This window comes from Xenopus tropicalis, chromosome 4 (genome assembly GCF_000004195.4).
Source record: "Xenopus tropicalis strain Nigerian chromosome 4, UCB_Xtro_10.0, whole genome shotgun sequence".
Lineage (NCBI taxonomy): Eukaryota > Metazoa > Chordata > Amphibia > Anura > Pipidae > Xenopus > Xenopus tropicalis.
This window is the reverse complement of record NC_030680.2, coordinates 65,973,481-65,997,870: the sequence shown is the minus strand read 5'-3', so window position 1 is coordinate 65,997,870 and position 24,390 is coordinate 65,973,481. Positions and strand designations below refer to the sequence as shown.

The 24,390-nt window shown below is 38.9% G+C and overlaps 1 protein-coding gene across 1 annotated transcript in view; it reads right to left on the bottom strand.

Annotated features, from left to right (window-relative positions):
• The window catches only part of banp (BTG3 associated nuclear protein), a 209,829-nt gene that overhangs the window by 29,053 nt on the left and 156,386 nt on the right, over positions 1-24,390 (bottom strand).

Sequence of the window (24,390 nt, the reverse complement as noted above, 5' to 3'; positions counted from 1 at the left end):
ATATATGTTTATACTTTATTGCATTTCTATTTGAAACCCATGATGAAACCTCTCAGCTCTCTGTTACCACTGGGGTTGCAACAGCATATGTGGTTTTCACCCATGCCCCCCTATAGTGGCGTTACCATGGCATGACATGATCATTTAGAAATCTAGGCATTTGGAGCACTTTCTTAGCAATCGAGTTCAAGCACCACAAGCCACCATTATCATCACATGATGTTTTAGTGAAGATGTGTTCAAGAAGTAAAAATATATAATGAAAAGCAGAAGAAGAAATAAGAAGAAATGGATATCTCAACATAAGCATCAAGACTAATTGAAAGCTCCCCATTTGTCTATGAACCAGCAGACTGGGCAATGGGTACTTTTATCAGGTTCCTTCTTAGCTGCTTCTCTGTCTATAAGCCTTCTTTTGGGAAAATCTTGGATGGGGATCCATACAGTTTCATTTCAACAATATATTTATATATGATATCTACCTAGCTACAGGAAAACAATTTTTACTATGCGCCTCAACCAATGTGTTTGCTTAAGAAATATCACTAAAGTTTGTATAAATAAGCTTCTGTGTAGCTATGAGGGTAGCCATTCAAGCTGACTGGGCAGATTTAAAAATCCCACCAGGGCAAGGAACGCATCAGCTTATTAATGCAGTTGTTGGCCCAATGGCCTGCATCCTCTCAAGGGCCAAATAATTAAATCAATCCAATATAATGCGCCTCAAGGTGGGCATATTGGGGAATGATCTGCTGTCTGGCAACCTCTCCAAACAAATTAATCTTTCATTGTATGGCCAACTTAAATGACTGCCCCCATGGCTACACAGCAGGTTATTTATATAAACTATATTAGAGTTTCCGAAGCAAACGCAACAGTTTTACCATTGCAGTGTAACAGTACATTATATTTTAATTACTTTAAAACCACTTGGCATTCTGAAAACACTTAGGCTGCTTTGCCACAAAAACCATAAATAAGCATTTAAAGACTCCTAATAAATGTATCTAAAAAGGTTTAGCAGCACTGTGGTCTTGGTGCAGCACTTTACATAGGGATTGCAAAGCATTGCAATAACTGTTATATCTCAAAAAAAAAAAAAACAACCATATGGCCTGTTCAAAAACTACCCCATAAAGATGGCAGTGATTTTGGGAACAAAATCAATAGTACTTAATTACCAGATAGTAATGGTGTGGCCCTAAGGAAATCCAGTATAGCAAGTTGAAAACTACATCGACATAGGCAAGAGTGGATAAATGAGTGGTGGCCCTTGCCATTATTAATTATTTTGTACCCCTATTTGGATTCTACGCAGCAATGTACATTAGACCAGATAGGTGACAATGGCTACTTAACCAACAGTTGTGAGCATTTTCCTTCTCAAACACCTGTGTCCATATCAGCATGTCAGACCGCAAATATATCAGCAGTGAAATCTCTGCTAGAGTGTCTACCAGTAGACACTGTCCTTACTGGGAATTTAGTGTGGAATTAATGGTGGCACCTTAGGTATAGACAAAATAAATCATCAGGGATAAACTAAATTTTGACAACCAATGTTCAGGATCCCATGCCAACTGACAGGGAAGTCTTAAACATGTAGGGAACACCCCTGAGTTGTCAGCATTCAGAGTGTAACTACCAAATCAATCATTCTCTACAAAGCAGCATAGTCCTCAGTGTCCTTGGAATGTGAGGAAGTGTGCACCACACAGACAGCCTGTGTCAGTTTTGGACAATATAGGTATGGGACCTATTATCTAGAATGCTTGGGACCTGGGGTTTTCCGGATAAGCCGTCTTTCTGTAATTTGGATCTCAGCACCTTAAGTCTTTCAAAAAATTATATAAACATTAATTTAACCCAAAAGAATTGTTTTGCTTTTAATAATGATTAATTATATCTTAGTCAAGGTACTTTTTTTTTATTGAAGAAAAAAAGGACATCATTTTTAAAAATTTGAATTATTTGAATAAAATGGAGTTTATGGGAGATGACCTTTTCATAACTCTGAGTGCCCTGGATTATTAATTTCTGGATAATGGATCATATACCTGTATATTGCTGAGGGAAGCAATATTTTTGGAGAGGTGAGGCAGAACAAATGTGTTCACGAGTTTTAAAATAATTATTTTGAACTTTCCCATAATGGCAGGGAAAGCTTGGCTCTTGCAATCTAGCAATAGGCTGTATAAACAGCAATTAGCAATAATGATGATGATAATAGTACTTGCCCCCAGCATTAATAAATAAACCCTAATGGGCATAGCTACACTGGTAATTCTGTTTATTAAAATTATAATTTATAAAACTGTATGCTGTGCAGCAGCTGAAGACTCAACTTTCCATGACACTTGAAAAAAATCGTACAAGTAAACCGCTTTGAACAAAGTCAGGAGTGCAATTTCATACAAAAGTGTTTCTGTTAAGAGTATGGAAGCTTGGAATGCCACAATATGCTTTTTGAAAAAAAAGGAGCTTATATTTTATGTGTACCAAATGGTATAAGACCGTTTCTTGTGCATGCTATAATGAGACAACCAACATCAACACTGTATGATCAATGATCAAAGAAGGCTAGCACGCAACTATGGTACCTGGTGATGAATTACCACAGCTCTTTAGTCATCACTTCTGTACTCAAATTAACTTATAGACTAAATAATCATAATGAATAAAATACCAAGTCTTCTTTCATGATATGATGAAGAACATCTGGGAAAAGAGCAGCAGCTAATGATGTCCTTTATATTTTTAAGTGATGGAAGGGGGGGATCTGGTTAAAAAAAAATGATGCCAGGTTTCATGATGTACTGATGGGGCACTCTACCTTTTCTTGCTAAATTGTACTTACTTTAGGGGAATATAAGCATAGATGTATGTCATCTCATTGCACTGTCTATGAGAATCTTCAATCTAAAGCTCTGCTTGGTTGACTACAGTAATGTAACAAAAGATCATGGTCTCAGGTACAAAGCGTCATTTCTGGCGTAACCCCATGGGACACAGGCACAAGTGTATTCATTTCTAGAAATAAGCAATGTTTGCTAACCCTCTGTAGCTGCCATAGGCAGACACTAGCTAAATAAGGATGTTGGAACTAGTCTGACATTGTTGCAATTGAATGGGTTTCTTTAATATCATTTTAAGTTGTATAAATGTACTGTAAATAACTGTAAGGATCTTATGCAACTAAGGGGTCAGCATGTTCAGGACCTTCAGTGGTGTGGCGCTCCGGTAGCACGCATGCACACGAATGGTCGCAATGCTGCGCTCGCGAATAGTCGCAATGCTGCGCTCGCGAATAGTCGCAATGCTGCGCTCGCGAATAGTCGCAATGCTGCGCTCGCGAATAGTCGCAATGCTGCGCTCGCGAATAGTCGCAATGCTGCGCTCGCGAATAGTCGCAATGCTGCGCTCGCGAATAGTCGCAATGCTGCGCATGCGAATAGTCGCAATGCTGCGCATGCGAATAATCGCAATGCTGCGCGCGCGAATAGTCGCAATGCTGTGTGCGTGAATAGTCGCAATGCTGTGTGCGTGAATAGTCGCGGCGGTGTAACACAGGTGTGCGCACGTTTTGGCGCATGCGCATTGCGCTTAAAAGGACGCCAAGGCCTGCAACTCACTGCGAAGTGATCGGCGTTTTCCTAGTGTGTCACTGAGCGTTCCTGGTATTCCTTTCTTGTATTTGACCCGGCCTGTTCCTTGGATTCCTGATACCTGCTGCCCAAACCGACCTCTGCCTGCCTGACCTGCCTTGCCTACCGATTCTGTTACTACGCCCGGACTTACGGCACTCCTGCCACTCCTCCACTTAAACACAGGTCTGTACCTACTTCAGTATCTGCTGTTTATAGTGGAAGGTGTAGGAGAGGTCTTCCTCTACGTGCTCTTCTACCAAACTTCCTGACAATAACGGTGCAATGTATAGAAATTATTAATTTAAAAATCCAGCAAGATCTTGCCAAATAGCACAAAAGATTTTCTACTACTAAATTTTTTTTTATAAAATGCAATTAATATTGTAGCTAACAATTAAATGAATAATGAATGTAATGGAATGTTATGCATGAACAATTATCCTGAAAATTATTGCAAGTGAGACCACCCAGGAAGAAGTATAGGTGTTTCTATTGAGACCCTGGCATGAATAGCTTATCAAAAACTTTCAGACTAAAATTATTTTTTTAACTGACTTTTCTTATTAAAACTTAAAAAAACTCTAAAAATAACTATTTAATATTTTACTATTCTCTGCTATGTCGTGTTGTACTCTGTATTCACACAAAGGAACCTTCTACGGAATCTGGTGTTGATGTTTCAGCAGTGGGAAATGAACCCAGACTCCTGTCTTGAGCAAAAAGCAGAAATGACTTGTGGTTACATCCCACGAAAAGATGACCATGATATTGCAGAAACACAGTATCAGTTTATCTTAGTCTTATAAGTTTGTTCATCCTTGGGTTGCATATAATTATGCTTTCTGTTTAGAAAAGCAGTCAACTGGCTCAAGTTAATGTCAGTGCTATATATCCATACATGCCTGTAATCTACAGTCAATCATGCATGGATAGCATGCACATTTTTGCTTCCTTCTAAAAACAAATGAGTTACACATATAACTTGGCTTTATTTCTGACATGTTCTAAATCAGTGGTTGTCAGACTATTTTGGTTTAAGCCCCTTGGAGGTTGAATCCGTGTTCAGGGTCAATCTTAGCTCCTAAAAAGGTTACAAACATAGGAAATCATTGGCTTATTAGCCTTTCAGCCATAAAATATATAGGACAGCAAATATATCGGATGTTCATTCCAAATTTTAATACAATTGACCTCCTAGGTGGGCTTTCAGGATATATGCAATATCCCAAAAAATCATTCAGGCCCATGCCTACCACCCCCATGCTCCAGCCCCACAGTCTGATTTAGAAGAAAGGTTCCCAATGTAAAAATAATGGCTGACATAAATACTGCATTACAGATGTGGGCACAGTTGTAATGCTTGAGCCACAATATGGTCCAAAATATACTTTTTCTTGTACTTAACAAGCATCTTAGCTTTTTAAATAAAAAAAAAACAGGTTACAAATAGGTTCAAAAACCTCACTCCAGCACATTGCCTCTAAAATGGATTATGCAGACCTTACCTAACAGAATCAGTTCTCCATTAGAAACAATGAATACAATCCTGCTTCTTTCTATTTCATATATTCACTGTCACACATACTGTGCCTGAACTTCGCTCTGCAAATGCCTTCACATGCCCCCATTTAATGTATAACTCAATAGGTCTTTATTGGTGATTTTTTTTTTTTCTTTCCCATGCTTCCTTTTAGGCTGTAAAATCTGTTCTTTAAACAGATTTAGAAATATGTGGAAAGAAAGTCTCAGCAGTGGTGGGCAATGACAAATCAGCTAATGACTAATGCCATATTACTAAATAGGCTACTGTGGTTGGCTTGAGTTGGAGATTTATCTTGAATTGTGGCATGTTGCAGTGTGTTGTATTTAAACCATATGTAGCATCAAAGAGGGATCACTGAATTGCTTTCAAACAATGCATCATTTTTTTTCCAAGGAGTGTGCCATAACAAGACTTTAAAAGGTGCTAGACGACTGCCAACTGCTAAGAAGAAGTGTACAAATGATAGAAATTACGAAAGTCGGGTCATGTGACTGGGTCTTAAAGCACCAGTAACTATTTAAGCTTTGCTACTATGTATAGTCTCTGCTCTAGAGCAAAGATCTACGTTCATTTTTTTTTTATTAATCAAGTCTAACCAATATTTTTGTGAAGTGTATGACTATCACAACCAAGTCTACTGCCTGGCAGTACTGCAGGCTGGTAAAACCTTTAATATATTGAATCATAATCACGTTCTCAAAGGGCTGGAAATATGCCCTTTACCCTGTAAAACTTAACTGCCTGCAATGCATTATTCTAACTGGAATACATTAAGATCTGTGCATTTATATTAGCAAAATTCTTTTACTTTTCTTCAACAGTTACATTATGCTATGCTGAGGGGGATATGGTGAACTCAATTATAACATTAATGGTACGTGAAGTTGACTAGAACAATCCATGACTATTGCCAGGGTAGTGTGCCTATAAAACGTTGTGGTAACAAAACCCCACAGATGTTCCATATGCCACAAAGGGCAACTACAGCCATGCAAAAGATTATGCACTGGATTTACTATACCAGCCCAGAGATTATTCATGCCCATTAAAATGTCCTGTACCCTTCCACTTCTATCCTATCTTGGATGGCCTTCTTGCTGTTGTTGATAGCCATGTACAAGCTCAAAGTTTGGATTCTTATGGAGAATGCATTAGCACAATGTATATTAAGGGGTCTATTTATGCCGAGTAAAATGAAATTCGCCAAAATATAGCGTACAAGGTGCTCACAGAACATGAGATACATATTATACATAGCGAGGAATTGCAGCTTGAATGTGGGATGTATGTCAATTGAATCTAACACAGGAAAGCAATTCTATAACTCCAATATGTTGCAGGACACAAAGCCTTGAAGGAAAATTCATTTACAAAAATTCTGAATTCTTTATTTCCAAAGTCTTTGAACTAACTCCACTGTAGCCTATGTCCAGCAACTTGAGGCTTTTTTTTTTTTTTTTAAAAGGACAATTTTTCATCGCAATTTATACATAGTTGTTGAAGTATTGTTACATTAACAATATTCACATTCCAATACTAAATACTTGGCAGCAATGTTTGAAGAACATTGGGACCTCACTTCAAATTACAATTGTGGTTTAACTTCACCTGTACAAAGATGAAAGAGCAACTTTAATAGAACACAGAATCCTTGAGATAGGAAAAACGAAAATTGAGAGAGAGGAAGTAATTATGTACTAGGCAGATTTCACTTTTTAGATAAAATATAGAAATCGAGCAGTCAGTCACACCTTCAGTTAAGGGTTCATTCACTAATTATAAATAAGTTCACTATATGATTCAAGCGGCACCTATTTGAGAGTAAATTTGCCAGTGATACCCTATCAAACGGTGTTGTTCATTTTTATCATTTTTGAACTTTGTGTTTTCCTCTTTGGACTCTTTCCATCTCTCAAAATAGGGGTTCACTCACCCTGGTAGCCCAAAAAAAAAAAACTATTGCTCTTTGATGCTACAGTTAAATTGTTAATTTTTATTTCTTATATTTTTATTCAGACCCACTCCTATTCATATTCCAGTCTCTCGTTCAAACAACGGCCTGATCGCTAGGGTAATTTGGTCCATAGCAACCATATAGCTGTTACTATTCAAAACTGGAGAGTTGCTTAACAAAGGTAAATAATTCAAACACCAAAAAAATGAAAAATGAAGACCAACTGCAGATTGTTTCAGAATAGCACTTTACAACATACTGAAAGTTGAAGGTTAACAACCTCATTAATGAATTTTAGTAATAGAGTTAAAGTGAATAATACCAATCTTCATCTATGTGTTTTTATGTTTGATATTGCATTTTGAGAAAATCTTTTCACATACATATTTTTCAACCGTAATATAATAAACAGCAGTAAACGTCTGGTCCACTACCAGTAGCAAACAAACAGCAGTTAACTCTTACAATTTTTATTTAGTGAGAATAATGAATGCATGCCTCTGATAGGAGGTTCTGGGTTATTGGGAATAACATTGCTCATGTAACTTGCATGTCCCTATCAAGCTCTCACTGAATCATAAATGACTCATTACATAAATGACTCACACATTAATGCTCTAACCCTGTTAGACTAAAAAAAATGTTCTTTGATTAAGAAACTGTGTAAAAAAGAGTAACCAGATAACATATAAGCTTATGTTTTCCAATAACACAAATATGACAAGATTAAGAATGAATCAGGCCATGCTCCCCAGCTGAACTACACATCATTACTGTGGATGAGTCACTGTAATGTCTGAGATGTTGGGAACTTTGTAGATATTGTTTGAATAGTGAGAATACAAGTCCATCAACCAAGCTATTAATAGGAATACACAACCGCACATAACTCCTTACACAGGACTGAAGTGGTCTTTTATTTCTGTTGGAAATTTTCAATTTTTTCTGTGAAAAATTAGAGATCTGCATACAAAAATATTTAATATTATATAGAAACTCTATTTACAGATCTGAAGGCAGGCAACCAAAAACCACATCAACATTATCTTTGGATCACTAGCCTTGAACACTTCTAACTATACAATAAAGATAATGTGCTTTAACTTGAAAATTGATTTGCATGCCATCAGTTAAAATGCAATGTTAGCAGCTAACAAATGCACACTTTGATGCAGTTATATTAGTTTGACAGAAAAACAAATTTTGAGGATAAAATCCTTAAAACAGGCAGGGCTAGGCTAATAAGGATAATGCTCCATTTATGGGGGGTAGAATAACACAATTACATTTCCACTGCATCTAACAATGCCCAGATTATGAAAATTTGCATCATGCAGCGGCCAGATTATTTAGCTTTAAGTCTGGAGAAAAGTTCATAGTGTAGGTACATTACAAGAGTATTGTCCTCATGTAGGATACATTACAAAGGAATGCTTGCCAAACAGGGAACAATTGGTCCAGTAAACAACATAGTGCCCATATTTGAAAGTGAAAAAAAAATGGTAAAACCTACTGTTTTTTTGGCACTAAATCTGAATAATAAATGAGCTGCTCAGTATATTGGATATATATTGGGATATATTGTTGCTGCACCGGCAATATTTCCCAATATCCCAGAGGTGAAAATTTTGTATAAAGTGTAATTTTTCTTCCTGGACCTCCATGAAAACAATTATATGGAATTCTGAGCAACAGTTCTAGTAATATGAGGTTATTTACACGCAGGCTTGTCATTCATTTCCAAGAAACTCTGCAATCTGATTTAGATAGAAGTACCTCCAAGGCATTGCACTGCATTGCCTGCCTTGGTAAACTTGTAGTAATGTGTGGAAAAATGTGTGGATATTAGCACATTTTAAAGGTTTTGTGTGTGTGTGAGAGTCTTATCTATTTTGGAAAATGTTCCAAATGACCCTTTAGCATAGTTCCGTTTATCCTGAAGTCATTCCTACAACATAATTTCAAAATAATAAGACATATTTTCCTGGCCTTCCTTTGTGAGCATGACCCGTCTGCAGATCTCCCAGCTGCTATTGGCTTAAAGTATGAGAGTCCAAGAAGTTAGAACTGGACTCCTGAACTGTATCAGGAAAGCCAAATGTTTGGGCCAGCCAAAGTTCCTTCCTTACGAACGAGAATATCCAGATTTAGTTCTAGGCGCATAAGGTTTTCCACACGCACTGCTTTTAGTTTCCCTTTTGTCCCCCTTGCTTTTGCATTGTTCTTTCTTTCCTTACACAGACAATAGGAAAGTAATATGGGGTGTGAATTTAAGGCAGACTTCAATGAAACCCATGAGCCTGAGATGATTGTGTTCTTAGAATACACAGCTGTTTTTCCCCTTCTGCTGCCAACTCTGTTGCTCACTTTACTACCCACAGAGGGATAATGTGAAACTGGTGCATAACTATTTAAGAAAAAAAAGTGAGGGAAGCACATCTGCTTGTCAGTCATGCACAGGCCCTTTAATAGCCAACCATTAAAAAAAACTTGCCAATGTGAAAATATGGCAGGGAGATATTGAAGTAGTAGAATGTTCTGAGACACTTATCAATTACAGACCTGAGTCTTGTTTTAGAAAAGAAAAACGCCCTTGTCTGAGATGCAAAGTCCCCAGTTTATGCACTTCTTTAGCGAAAAGCATTGTTTGTATAATAAAAAAAAAAAATAAAAAAAAAAAAATCAGATAGATTAAGATCCCTCACACATTGATCCCTGGAGTGAACTATGCCTGCCTATTCAAATTAAGTAACTATGCTTTACAGACCACTGAGAAAATAAGGAGCCAAGGATACTGCAAATATTAATAGAATATTTCCAGAGAGAATACAAATTAATCTCAGTATAAAGCATAATGTGTTTGCACAGTAAAAAAAAAATCTAAACTTTTTTTTTTTTATTTTGCTTTCCAAATATTTTTTCCCAGGTTTAGTATTGAGCAGATCCTTATATATATCATGATGAATCCTAGTCAGTTTACAGCTTGCTGCCAGAGGAGGAGTATTAAGGTTCCAAATATAACATTGTTTCTAAATATAAGTATTCTTCTTTTTCTGGGAAAGGATTACATTTTGTTCATCATAGAAAAACACATAATGATGTTACCAAAGAAATGTTCTTAAAAAAAATTCTTAGTATAATTTTTGTCAGCTTCAACTTTTCTTCCTGTAGTCAATGCTACCTGCATGTCAACCTATCAGGACCACATCTATGTTTTCATCCTGTGCTACTATATTTTGGAAATTATATATTCCCTTCAGGTGCGCAGAGGGGGAATATATTTGCATTTTGTAACTACTAAAAATAGTACCAGCTTTAACTGAGGCAAGAATTCACAGTGAAAAAAATTTGGCAAGACAAAAATGTTGCCAAGACAAAAAAATTTGCAGCAAAAAAAATAATGCCCATTGACTTTTATGCATTTAGAGTAAGAAAAAATGCCCATTGACTTTAATACATTTGGAGTAAGAAAGAAAGTTGAGTAAAAATGTCACAAGCATAAAAAAAGTCTCCTATTTACTACAATGTGTTTTGCGAAATTTTCGCAAATATTTCAGCAGTTTCACAAATTTTTAACTGAAGCAAAACTGGACAGATTTGCTCATCACTAAAAGTTGTGCAAGGGTTCTTAACACACCTATTTGCTCCTACAGTATGCAACCATATTGGAATCACATCAGGGAGAAAACACTAGGCTTGGTGCCAATCTACCGCCCAAAGTGTGTGCTTTCTTAGAAACCATCTTCAAGGGATTTTTTGACAGGATGTTCTTAATTATGGGGTCACTAAATAGTGTGATTCTTACTATCTCAAGAGATTTGGTGCCACTATGGGGACTTCCTTTGTCCCCTGATATGCCAACCTATATATGGGTTGGTGAAAGCAGACCCATGTCTTTTGGAGATAACCTAAATCACGACCATATCTTTTGGTATAGCCACTATACTGATGGCCTTATTTTCATCTGAATTGGCTCAGCAGGAACTCTAGGGCCTTTTCTAAATTTCATTAAAGAGATACGAACTTGTATCATAACACTGTCTTAACATGAGCTTTACAATTTTCCTATAAAAGTTCTTCTTAATGATTTTACATTACCCTTTGAGGGGGCTGCCATAGTTGTGCAGCAGGAGTCCGTTAGCATTAGAAGCTATAACTGACAGATTGACAAGGGACAGTCAGGTTGGCAAAACAGTCAGGTTTAGGAACTTCAAGTAACAATTACTTACAAAAGCAAATCAGTAAAACCAATTAACATGACCTTTAGGTAACTTTTAATGTACATTAATATTTTGAAAAGTATTTTTTTTTACGTCATTATTGCTGTTACCAAACTGATTTTTACTATGACTCATGATGAAACCAAGATCAAATTCCAGGATGTTAGGGGATATCACTACAGGTAGAATTTATCTATAGTATGCCCCATTATAACTTAATTAAAATACCAACTAAGCCTGTTTTTCAGAATACCATAAATACCACATTAAAGAACACAAAAATGAAAATGTATGCAAGCACCTTCCTTTTTGGAGCTATACACCCTGAACATAGTCAATTTGTCTCAAACAGTTAAAATATTTTTTAGCTGAATACATTTTATGATCCTTAAATTGTGCTGCGTTACTGCCGGATATTCTTGTGGCCCAGGGGCTGCCAACTGAATATCCTTGCTATAAATTCAATAGATATTTTTGCTGTCTGTAACACAATGGGAGTTATTAATGCAAAATCTACTTAACCCCTTTAGAGTTTTAAAGGTAGTTTCTGCCAAGCAAATAGAAACTTTCCAGAAACAAATACTGATCCAGAGTATTAGTTTATCAAAAGAGCTACACCTTTCTGCTGAGAATGCAGATTTCTGAATTATATGGGGTGAGAGGATTAGAAGTCAGGAAATGAAAGTGTTATTGTGTGGGTGAAGAAGTATAGCAGTTTCACAAAGTTCAATTAAAGGAACAGTAACACCAAAGAATGAAAGTGTTTTAAAGTAATTTAAATATAATGTACTGTTGCCCTGCACTGGTAAAAGTAGTTTGTTTGCTATAGAAACACTATAGTTTATATAAATACCCTGCTGTGTAGCCACGGGGGCAGCCATTCAAGCTGGAAAAAAAGGAGAAAAGGCACAGGTTACATAGCAGATAACAGATAAGCTCTGTAAAATATAATGGTGGTTTATCTGTTATATGCTATGTATTCTGTGCCTTTTCTTTTTTTTGAATGGCTGCACAGCAGCTTTGTTTATATAAACTATAGTAATGTTTCTAAGGTAAAAACACCAGCTGTACCAGTGCAGGGCTACATTATACTGTGATTACTTTTATACACTTTTGCTTTTTGGTGTTACTGTTTCTTTAACCCAGAGAAGTGGCAGCTGCCATGAAATCATACTATCCCTGTGAACAATAATATTGATAGAAAATTTATGGTATTGTAAATATTTGACTGTGCTTGTGAACTCTTGTCACACAACATGACTAAACAGTTTCAAAAGGAAATAGAAACAAAATAGATTTTTTAAACAAAAAAAAAAGAACTGTCAGCAGAGTGCTGGTCCTTTAAATACATGATATTTGTCAAAAAAATTGTAATTACCTGTAATTATCAACTGTAACTTCAACAACATCCCTTTAAAACCAAGACCAAAATCAAAAGGAAACAAGAATAAGTAAACCGCAGGTTTAAGTAAGTAACACACACAAGATGACATTGTATAAAAAAAAATCAAGATTGTACCAATGCAATATACTCCTCTAAATGTAGAAGGAATATTCAGAGAAATGTTGTGTTTAAAGCTGCTTTTAAAAAAAAAAAAAAAAATCACAAAACCCTACTAGTCCCACTCAACTGTTCCACTACCTTCTGCCTGCTTTCCCAGGCTGTGCAGGACTTTAGGATAGGAACCAATCAGCAACTATTGGCTATCCACCACCTACTGCTCTTCTGGCAGGGACCTTTAGGACACAGCCACCGGTCATTTAAACATGGGCAGGCACTAGAGAGGATCAATAGGGAGCTCCAATAAATGGCCCATTTTGAAAGTTACTAATCATTTTAACCCAGAGTGAATGCTGACACATATTACTCATTACTGCCTACTGACAACAGGTGGATTTTCAGTTTTGCTATATGTCTTTTTTTTTTAATCAATGTTTTTATTTATTAATAATTAAAAGTTTCTGTTACAATAGTTGTAGTAATGCGCTGTTTTACATTTGTACTGTATTTGTAACAGGGTGTTAAAGAGTATAAACATATAATTTTAACAGTTGTAACAACTTTGAACTTTCTGCTCATACCTATTTTTCCTGGGTCCTGTGGGAACTTGTTTTCACTATTGTAGCCAACAGTCTATTTGTTGACTCCTGGGAGGTCTTTGTGTTTGCTGGTCGGTTTCTTGATTTTGGAGGTTTTGGAGGTACTGGAATGCTTCAACTATGAACGGGTGTTCCTTAAGTATTTCCGTGTCATACCACATGGTTTGTCTAAATGTATGAACTATGAGGTATCTGATTGGTTGGGGTAAGGAAGATATGTATGTAAGCCATGTGTTGAAGAATTTTGCTGTGATTTTCTCTTTTCTAGTTGTTGTCTCTAACCAGTCCATATAAAATATGTGGTGTAGCTTTTGTTTTGCTAGTGTTATGGATGGGGTGTCTGGGGTTAGCAATTGATGTAGTATCGTCTTTCGAGCCAACAGTCTCCCAGCCAATAGTTTTTTCTGATTTGGTTAGGCCTGTGTATGATGTGGTACTGAATAATGCCCATTCTAGTTTTGTTTGGAGAGGTTTTCCTGTTACCTGTGTCCAGTATGAGGCTATTTCTTTCCAAAATATTTGTATTTTGGGATATATCCATAGGTTATGTATTAAGTTGGCATTTGGAGAGTGGCATCTAAGACATTAGTTTTTCGGTAGGTTACCCATTTTATATCTCCTGTCTGGAGTGAGGTATGAGTTGTGGAGGATTTGTATTGTCATTTCAATTTAAATGTTCTGTATAAAGCAGTAGCTGTAGTTGCTGCTTTTTAGGAAACGCAACCAGCAAACTAAAAGCCTACCATGTTCTCAAGCCAGGCTCACACCCTGATCCTCAGTGATTATTTGTAACCTCTCTCTCTCTTTAAAAACCAGACTCCATCATATAATACCTATGTTCCCATGGTATAACTGGGTAAATGCATGCTTCTGTTTTAGAGCCCCTCAACACTGAGAGAGAGATTCCTTGTTTCTTTCATTTTTTTGCCCTTTAATTTTAAACAAACTTAAAACATTTTGGGATAACATATTTTAGAGGATCATTTATTGTGGAAATGTTGAACACGTCAAATAACTAAATCATTCTAAGAGGAACAACCTGTAATCAGAAGTGAGAGGAACCGTAAAAGCAATACTTAGAGAGGAAAAACATATGTATACAATTGCTGTAGAGCATGTCTTTATGTGTAAATATTTACAGACATTATCTCTCTTATTCTCCCTTCTAAACAGACAGCAATATCTTTAGGAGTTTAACTCTGTCAGATTTGCTTAGAAAGTTAAAACTGTTAAACCCGATTTGGTTGGAATGGTTATAAGCTGAGACCACACACAACTCAGGAAAAAGCCTGGAACTCATTCCCATGCAGTCTACTTCATTGAAAAACATTTCCAATAACTTAAATTTGACCTTTTCACTGCCAGTGAAGCCTGCAATGAAAAAAAGTATTCCTGGAGCAATGAAAACCCATAAACACCTGACTAACAAGTAAGTGTAGTGGTAGTTACAAAAGTGCATTCAAATGGTATACGTTGAGTAAAAATTTATGGGGACATTTCTATGAAACTGTTCTTGGGATATGAATGACTCTGTATGCTTTGTCTCCATATAATATAGTACACTAGTGGCATTAGAGGGAAAGTTCACCAACATATATTGTTTTCTTTTATTGTTCTCAAATAGTACACCACAAACGTTGTGTTTCTATGTAATTGTTCCCCTCCCCCATATATTTCCCAGCAGCATTTCACTGCATTCTCAAAGACTTTCTAATCCAGAGGTCTACACGCTTACTGAGTACAGCTGCAGTTCACCTCCTGTGGTTTAGTATTTGGTTGGAATCCCCCTTAGCTCATAACAAGTAAACTTGGCCAAAGTCCTTGAGCTCCACGCATATTCAAGACAGTATTACCATTGATCATCAAATCTCACCTTAAAGGAGAAGGAAAGGCTAAATCATTGGGGTAGGGGATGCCAAACTTTAGGCACCTCCCGACAATTGCGATCACTAACCTGATACCCCTGGCAGGTGTTTCTGTTAGGAGATGCAAGCGTTCTTCTTCCTCCTGCTTTCTTTCTTCTGAATCCCGGGGCCAACGTGTGTGCAGTTGAGCGAAAAAGATGGCTTTTTTGTTAAAGTCAGCTTTCCACTCTACTGCGCATGTGCGAAGACTGAAGCAGCCTGAAGCTAGCTCGCACACCCCAGGGGTGCAGTTCTCTCATAACAGGAGCACTGGCGGGGGGCTTCAGGTAAGTGATTACAATCACTGGGGGGTGCCTAACATTTTGGCTTCCCCCAGAGATTTAGCCTTTCCTTCACATTTAAGCAGCCTTTAGGCTGGACCCCTACCACTATTTGGAGGCCCCCACGGGAGGCTAACTCCAAGGGGTTAGAAACAATGCACTAAAGAGTTACAATTAGACACCAGCATTTTAGAGCAGTAGATTCAAAGCTACTAAACACGCTCCCCAAACTGCAGCATTACTATTTGTTAACTCAAACCATTTAATGCATTAGTATTAATGACATTAGTAAAGCATCAACCAGCAAGATCAGTAGGGATGAATCTTCTGCTGAAAACCAGTACAGGTTAGATCTATTATCCATAATGCTTGGGCCCAGGTTTTTCTGAATAAGGGTCTTTCTGTAAGTGGGATCATCATACCTTAGCACTACTATAAACAAACAACATAAAATAGGATTGTTTTTCCATCAATATGGATTTATGCAAATTAGTCCCCATCAAGTACAAGCTAATTTTTATTACAGAGAAAAGGGACTGTACTATTGTACTGTACTGATGCATTTCTGAATCAGTGATACAATATCGAGTTGTAAAAGTTTGGAGAGTCAAGAACATGGCTTAACTGCTACTGAAAAACATAATGGAGTGGGGGATACACATTTAAGGAAAAAAAATAGTAAGGAACTGAAAAAGACAACTGACGTTGATCTGGTATCTTCACACTTTATGAGTAGTGTCCACTGAGTGTTTCCCCACAGATGTTTGGCATCCATTGAGCACTCACATCCGACTTTACACATAAGCAGCTGGTCGGCTGCAATTGCATACAAAATTTAATATGCATGAAGCCTATAGGCCACAGAACCTTGCATAAAAATGGGACACTGATTCCCTCACAATAATGATTTAAGGCTCAAACGGAACCCTTCTTTATGGTACAAAAATTCATTGTGCTGTGAAGTTCTTCAAAAACACTGATGATGTAGCCTAACACAAACCTACAGGTCTCTGAAAACCTGACTGTATAGAGAAAATATCCTCCTCGGAGCCTCATACTTCATTATGAAGCCAAATAAACAATACAATCCACGTAAACCTATTTAAGGGAAGTCACACTCACTAGCCTATTCATGAGATTAGAAAAAAAAGTTAACCCTATATTTGTCACATCACATAATGTAAAAGTCAAATGTCTTTTGCAGTCAAGTAGATTCATTAGGGATGTATTACTTCCAGTAGTTAGTTAAATGCTAAAAACATGGTGTATGCCCCTTAGAAGTAACACAAGTGATGCACAAGGTACAGAAAATTAGAAAATGAAGCCCTATACTCAAATGGGACTATGTAAAAAAAAAAGGCACTACGTTTGCCCAGAGGCAGTAACCCATAGCAACCAATAAGATGTTTGCTTTTAAACAGGTGACCAGTAAATGCTACCTGCTAATTGGTTGGATGGGTTACTGCATCTGGGCAAACTAAAGGTCTTTTATTACATATGGGGAAAAGCCTATAAGGGATGGGAATAAAGCTGGTTAGAAAAGAAATGCAACTTTATGGAGATGATTATTATATAGATTTTGATAGGGAATTTCTTTGAGTACAGCACAAGAAAGGAGAATGCAAGAACAACAGTCATGCCACTGCTTTTATGATGTACTGTTGCCCCAGCGGCCCCCACACCTTCCCTATGGCTAAATAAGTAAGTGCCTTCTAGGCAGGCTGCAATCTTGTTCTTCCATGTTGCTTCTCTATAGAAACTCAGTCCTGAACACTGAAAAGTTTCCTTTTTCCAACAAAGGTGACAAGCAGCCAACAGACTGACCAGATTTTATCTGTCATGCTCCATTTATACCCACACCCAACAAAATTACTAGACAAGAAACATAATAAAAAAAAATCGAAAATATGATGCATATTTTTATAAATGGCCACCTTTAGACCAACTTCTGGAACAACTTGTACTATCTACTGTACTTTCTTCAAATTCATATATTAACTGAACCATCTACAATCTATTTTTCATCTTTCACACTGAGTGTGTGAAAGAGAGTGAAAGATTGTTCATCACTTTCATCAATCTATGCCCCAGTGGAGTTTATGGTCTAGGTTCCATACACATTAAGGGTGATCAAAAGCCAATTAACCTACCTATATGTTTTTGTAGTGTGAAAGTAAACCAGAGTATCCAAGGAAACCCACGCAGACATGGGACAAACCTTGTAAACGTGCAAATGATTGCTAGATCATCAAAATAAATAAATGAATTCTCTGTAGCATACACCATCAACCAATTGCAGCCAGACTTCCCCTGATCGTACTAAGGAAAGAAACCCTCTTCTCTTATGGATTCGTTAGGCAAAAGCTATCACATAAAATCTGAAACTGCTCTGTACCTCCCTACATCGCTTTACTTATGTTTTCACATGTTTCTGATCTGTTTTTTCTTACAGACACCTCCTTTTTACCACAACAAAATGCACCACCAAATCATGCATCACCTTAACCGCTTCTCTCATTACTCCTTATCTATGAAATTCCATTCCTGAATTCCTTCTCCTGCACTCTACCTTATTTTCTCCAAAACTTAACTCAGATCCTACCACTTGGAGCTCTAGTGCAGTAGATGACTCTTTCTTTGTATGTATATCTTTATTTATAAAGCGCTACTTATGTACGCAGCGCTGTACAGTAGAATACATTAATACAAACAGGGTGTTAATAAGATAATGGATAAATACAAAGTATAACAATAAATACAGATAAATACAGCTGCAATAAGTTAAGAGTCGAGGACACAAGAGGAAGGAGGTCCCTGCCCCGTAGAGCTTACAATCTATATGGGAGGGGTAACTAACAGACACAGATAGACAAATATAAGTGCTGTAGGTCACAGTGGGTGACACTACAATATAAGTGCCAGTTCCCAGATCAGGTGCTGGGTGAGTGCTCCAAAAGGTAGTCTTTAACCTTAGTTTTAAAAAGACTGGGGGAGGATTCTCTCCGGAGGAAATCAGGGAGGGCATTCCAAATGTAAAGGGCAGCAAGGCAGAAAGGTTTAAGGCAGGAAACAGCAGTAGTAGTGGGGGGGCACAACCAAACGATTGCTCTGTGAGGAACGAAGGAGTCGGCCGGGAACATACGGATACACAATGGACGAGATGTAGTGAGGAGCAGAGGAATGGAGGGCTTTGAAGGTTAGGAGAAGAAGTTTGTAAACTATTCTTTGTTTAATAGGAAGCCACGATAAGGCCTTTAGCAGGGGAAGGGCCTGAACTCTCCTGGATGAGAGGAGGAGAATTCTGGCAGCAGTGTTTAATATAGACTGTAGGGGGGAAAGATGGGAGTTAGGGAGGCCGGTTAATAGCAGGTTGCAGTAGTCCAGTCGTGACAGGATGAGAGCATGCATGAGCAGCTTAGCTGTTGCAGTAGAAAGAAAGGGACGAATTTTGGCAATATTGCGTAAGAAAAAGTGACAGGTTTTGACAGTGGTGTTAATGTGGTTAGAAAAGGAGAGACTGGAGTCAAAGATCACCCCCCAAACAACGCGCCGAATCGATGGGGTTGATGAGGGTGCCATCAATAGAGATAGAAAAGGGGGGGTAGGACCAGGCTTAGGTGGAAAGATCATTAGTTCAGTTTTTGTTAGGTTGAGTTTGAGGTGGCGTTGGTTCATCCAGTTAGAGATGGCCAGGAGGCAGTTAGAGATTTGAGTCTCAGTTTCAACTGTTAACGAAGGGGTCGGCAGATAAATTTGGATATCATCAGCATACAGATGGTATTTGAAGCCAAATGAACAGATAAGATCTCCCAAAGACAGCGTGTAGAGGGCCTTGAGGTACCCCACATTAAGAGGAACTGGAGATTAGGTTTTGTTAGCGTAGGAGACAGTGAATGAACGGTTAGAGAGATAAGAAGAGATCCAGGATGCAGCCTGACTACGGAGACCAATCGAATGCAGAATTTGCATCAGGAGGGAGTGGTCAACCGTATCAAACGCAGCCGATCGATCTAGGAGGATTAGTATGGAAAAGTGACCTTTGGCTTTGGCAACCTGAAGATCGTTTGTAACTCTGCATAGGGCTGTTTCAGTAGAGTGCGCAGGCCGAAAACCAGATTGAAGAGGGTCTAATAAATTATGGGCATTAAGAAAGTTAGTGATACGGGAGAAGACAATACGCTCTAAGATTTTGGAGGCGAGCGGTAGAAGTGAGACAGGGCGGTAGTTAGAGAGACAGGACTGGTCTAGCAGGGCCTTTTTTAGGATGGGCTTGACACAGGCCTGTTTGAAGGTAGAGGGGAAGCATCCAGAGGTCAGAGAAGAGTTAAAGATGTGAGTAAGATCCCCTCGAACTCCTCTATGGGGCAACCCCACACTGGCCCAGTTCAACTCTATGCCTGAGATCAGTCAATGGACAGGTAAAGGCATCAAAATATTGCAGGATATTGTGAAAGATGGGGAACTAAAACAATTTGGTACCCTTAAAGAGGAATTTGAGCTCCCCCCTGCCATGTATTTCCGCTACCTTCAACTCAGGCATGCCTTCTACGCCCAGTTTCCTATTAGACCTATACAGGTGAAGGATACCTCGCTTGAAAAATACATGCATAGACCAGACTTGAGAAAAGCTATGTCATGGTTTTACAACCTATTATGGCAATCTACCCCGAAACCACTGGCCAAGACCAAGGCTAAATGGCAGAGCGATATACCAGACTTGTATGACGAAATGTGGGATGATGCCCTTGACCAGATTCCCGAAATAACAATGTCAGTCAGAGACAGGTTTATCCAAATTAAGTTTATTAATCGCGCTTATTTGACACCCCACAGACTAGCAAAGATGTACCCTCAAACGTCGGACCTATGCCCCAAATGTAACACAGCAAAAGGCTCCTTTCTCCATGTATTTTGGGAATGCCCAGCCATTACACAATTATGGTCAGCAGTGCTGAAATACATCAATGAAACATTGGCTTTCCCCAGCATACGCTCCCCAAAGCTATGTTTATTGGGGGTGCTAGAAGACCTGGGGTTATCGCCATACCAACGTTTGTGCTATTTGCAACTGCTATTTTATGTTAAAAAAGCAATTTTTCTAAATTGGAAATCGACTACTGCCCCCTCACTTACCTTTTGGAAAAAATTAATCAACCACGTGCTACCTAAGCAAAAACTAGTCTATATCTCTAGAAGCTGCCCAACCAAGTTCAATGCAGTGTGGGACACCTGGTTAAATGCACAATCTGTATAACTCTGCCAGGCTCGCCAAAGCTGTATATACTCTCTCCTTCTTTCCTCTTTTCTTCTTTCCTTCTAAATTTTTTTTTTTCTATTGTTTAAAAATGTTAAAACCTTAAATAAAAAAAAGATGTGAGTAAGAGCCGGAGTAAGTTCAGGAATGCAGTGTTTGAGCAGAGAGGAAGGCATAGGGTCAAGAGAGCAAGTGGTGAGCGGAGCCGACAAAAGAAGGTGGGAGACTTCGGAGACAGTTACGGGACCAAAAGAGTTAAGACATGCAGAGGGGGGCTGAGGAAGGAGGAGCTGGTTCGTATTAGTAGAGGGGGGAATCTGATTGCGGATGGACTCCACTTTGTTCATGAAGAACTCAGCAAAGTCCTGGGGAGAGTGCATAGGGTGAGGTAATGGGGTCTGTGAGGGACGCAGAAGGGTATTGAAAATAGAAAACAGGCGTCGCGGGTTGGATTTATTGTTATTTATAAGGGTGTTATAGTATTCCTGTTTAGCCTTCGACAGGGCAGAATTGAGGCAGGCCAATAGGAATTTATAGTGGATAAAGTCTGCTTGCGTACGGGATTTCCTCCACATACGTTCCGCAGACCTCGTACAGGAGCGTAAGAATTTGGTGCTCACATTCAGCCAGGGGCGTGGGTTTTGCACCTGAGTACGTTTAGGCTGATGGGGTGCAAATAGGTCAATGGTGGAGGCAAGTATACTGTTGTACTTGCTAACCAGGGTATCAGGGTCCGATATCTCATCAAAGGAGGAGAGACTGGACCTGAAAGAGGAAGCTAAGGCCGGGAGATCTACGTCGCGTGTATTTCTAATTAATACAGTGGGGGAAGGAGCAGGTTGGGAAGGAGAGTGAGAGACAGAAAATGTAACCAGGTGATGGTCAGAGAAGGGGAAGGGGAAACTGTTAAAATCAGACAAGAATGAAGAAAACAGCAGCACTCCGGTTGTTTTGAAAAATGTGAATCTTTACTAAGTGCCAAAGGCAACGTTTCGGGCTTCACTCCAGCCCTTTATCAAGCCTATTAGCCTAATAGGCTTGATAAAGGGCTGGAGTGAAGCCCGAAACGTTGCCTTTGGCACTTAGTAAAGATTCACATTTTTCAAAACAACCGGAGTGCTGCTGTTTTCTTCATTCTTGAATTTATCTGCCCGGGCAGTGGGTACAGTGTGCACCTGGGGCTGCAAGAAGCTATTTTCACTGTGTAAGCAGATGTTAACCGATTCTATTTGTTAAAATCAGACAGGGACAGATTTGTAGTAAAGACTAAATCCAGACAGTGGCCATCCTTATGAGTCGGAGCATTTGTCCACTGCTGGAGTTCAAAGGAGGAGGTTAGGCGGAGAAAACTTGAGGGCCAGGGTTGCGAGGGATCATCAATGTGGGAGTTGAAATCCCCAAGGATGATTGCAGGGCCGTCAGTAGAGAGGAAAAAGGAAAGCCAGGTTTCAAAATCAGAGAGGAAGGTAGCAGGGGAGGAGGCTGACGGGGGCCTGTAAATGACAGCCACCCGTACAGAGAGAGGATAGAAGATTTGAAGTGCATGCACCTCAAATGAGTTAAAAGAAAAAGCTGGTGGAATAGGAATAGGTGCGAACAGACAACGGGAGGAGAGGAGAATTCCAACTCCCCCACCACGTCCAGTGGTCCGGGGGGTGTGTGAGAAAGACAGACCGCCATGAGAGAGCGCAGCTTCAGTGGCGGTGTCATCCTGTAAGAGCCAGGTTTCTGTCAAGGAACGGACATTAAGAAGGGCACAGGAAAATGGAAGGCAGGAGGAGGGAAGAGTGGGAACCTGAATAAGGTTAGAAACAGCAGAGCGACAGGTTTTAGGCATGGGGACAGAAGGACGAGGACAGATATAAGTAGGTATGGAGCAGGGCCCGGGGTTTGGAGAGACATCCCCTGCAGCCAGCAATAGTAGGAAGAGGAGTGAGAAGACGTGAGCAGAGGATTTGAAATGATTGCGCCTCCGCATACGGACAGTAACCGGGGGACAGAGGTGACGTAAGTAGTTATAGAGGGTAAAGGAGCCGGAGTATGTAGATGGGAGCAGGGAGGAGGATATGTGGATGGAGTATGGACAGGCAACAGGAGGGTTAAAGGAAGAGACTACACCTTAGGAAGCACCATGCATACAATCAACAGGAATGAAGTGAGTTTTGTCATTTTCAGGCGAAGTCCCAGATGGAGTTTGTTCACTGTTGTTCCAACTGCTGTCCAACTCTGTCTAACTCATTAAAGTATACTTAAATTTGCTATACTTTAAGTTGCTATACTGCCAAGCTGCAACCCCCAGCCAAGCTGCTCCCAGAGGAAGTTATGGGCCTATGCCTCAAATACTATAAAAGGATGCACTACATTAAATCATATTTTAAGTGTAAGTTACACTGCTGTATCTACTATTAATACAGTCATATGAAAAAGTTTTGGAACCCCTCTTAATTCTTTGGAGTTTTGTTTATCATTGGCTGAGCTTTCAAAGAAGAAACTTCCTTTTAATATATAACATCCATTATGGAAACAGTAGTATTTCAGCAGTGACAAAGTTTATTGAAGAATTTGTTGATATTGGGTTAAATTCATCCGACCCACAACTTTAAGAAAGGCCCTAGTCCCTGAATTAGCCACACAGCCTCACGGCATGATGGAACCTCCACCAAATTTGACAGTAGGTAGCAGGTGTTTTTATTGGAATGCGGCAATCTTCGTCCGTTGTGCAAAGCACTTTTTGTTATAACCAAATAACTCAATTTTTGTCTTATCGGTCCAAAGCACTTTGTTACAAAATGACTGTAGCTTGTCTAAATGAGCTTTTGCATCCAACAAGCGAATATTTGTGGCGTGAGTGCAGAAAGGGCTTCTTTCTCATCACATTGCCATACAGATGTTCTTTGTGCAAATTGCGCTATATTGTAGAACGATGTACAGATACACCCTCTGCAGCAAGATGTTCTTGCAGGTCTTTGGAGGTGATCTTTGGGTTGTCTGTAACCATTCTCACAATCCTCTGCATATGCCGCTCCTTTTCTTGGCCTGCCAGACCTTTTTTTTTTTTTTTACAGCAACTGTGCCTGTGGCCTTCCTTTTCCTGATTACATTCCTTACAGCTGAAACTAACAGTTCAAACCTCTGAGATAGCTTTTTGTAGCCTTCCCCTAAACCATGATACTGAACAATCTTTGTTTTCGGATCTTTTGAGAGTTGCTTTGAGGATCCCATGCTGTCACTCTTCAGGAGGAGAGTCAAACAGAAGCACAACTTGCAAACTGGTCACCTTAAATACCTTTTCTCATGATTGGACACACCAGGCTTAACAAGCTAATCCAACCAATTTGGAGTTGCCAGTAATCAGTATTGAGCAGTTACATCCATTCAAAATAGCAAAATTACAAGGGTACCCACATTTTGGCACAGCCAGTTTTTCACTTTTGATTTAACTTCATACAACTAAATACTGCTTACTAAAAATCTTTGTTCAGAAAAC